At 41.7% G+C, this 881-nt stretch overlaps 1 protein-coding gene across 1 annotated transcript in view; it reads right to left on the bottom strand.

Moving 5' to 3' along the window:
• RABL6 (RAB, member RAS oncogene family like 6) overlaps positions 1-881 on the bottom strand; it is a 64631-nt gene that overhangs the window by 42399 nt on the left and 21351 nt on the right. The gene's annotated exons all lie outside the window — the stretch shown is intronic.

Raw genomic sequence — 881 nt, 5'->3', positions numbered from 1 at the left:
AGAGCGGTTTTGACTGTTCCACCTTTTGTTCCTGCCAGGGCTAAAGCAGTAAAGTGCAGCAACACTTCATGACTCAACTGCACAATCAAATTAACTGACAAAAGGCAGACATATAAATATATGTTCTGCCTGGGAGAAACCAAGAGAGCTTTAGGAACACTTTAAATGTGGTTTCAGAGTCCATTAGGTACTGTGGTTTCACTGGCACTAAGTGAATTTAACCTCCAAAACTGGCTTCTGAGGAAACGCTAGAAAGAGCTAAAAATGTACTGTGGAGAGAAGACAAACAGCTGGCAAGTACCTAAAGGGAGGGAGGTGGAGGAAGGAGCAGCATGGACTGATTTAAAAATCACCAAGTGGAAAGCCTTGATTTACTTCAATTTCAATCAACTTGTCCATTAGAACCTGAGTTATTTCCTAAGGGAAGGTGCATTCTCCATGACTAATATAACCATGAAAATGTGTAAATTTACAACCACATAGAGCTTTTACACTAGATTCAATACATATTTTTCCCACCTAGGAGGGTACAGAGCAAATTTACACTAAACTCAGCAGATAAAGCTTAATGGTAAGATCTAGAAGACAGAGCAGTCATCTTTTACAAGGAGTGCAAAACCCAGCACCCGAGACATTTTGGCATTGGGTCGGACAGCAAAGCACTAGAAAACATGCCATGAAAAACTCTCCTCTAGTAGGCTAACCAGGGACCAACCACAAGTCTAGAGGGACTCATCTCATAACATGATGGTCACCAATGAGGACCACACTAAAATACAATTCCTAAATCTCTCTCTTTGTCCTCTCTTTGTATCTCAGATATCATATAAAGGACTTCTTGTTTTGTTTTGTTTTCGGGGGGGGGGGGGGGGGGTGTGCTG

Source organism: Alligator sinensis, unplaced genomic scaffold (genome assembly GCF_000455745.1).
Source record: "Alligator sinensis unplaced genomic scaffold, ASM45574v1 scaffold235_1, whole genome shotgun sequence".
NCBI lineage: Eukaryota > Metazoa > Chordata > Crocodylia > Alligatoridae > Alligator > Alligator sinensis.
This window is presented reverse-complemented; position numbering and strand designations above follow the sequence as displayed.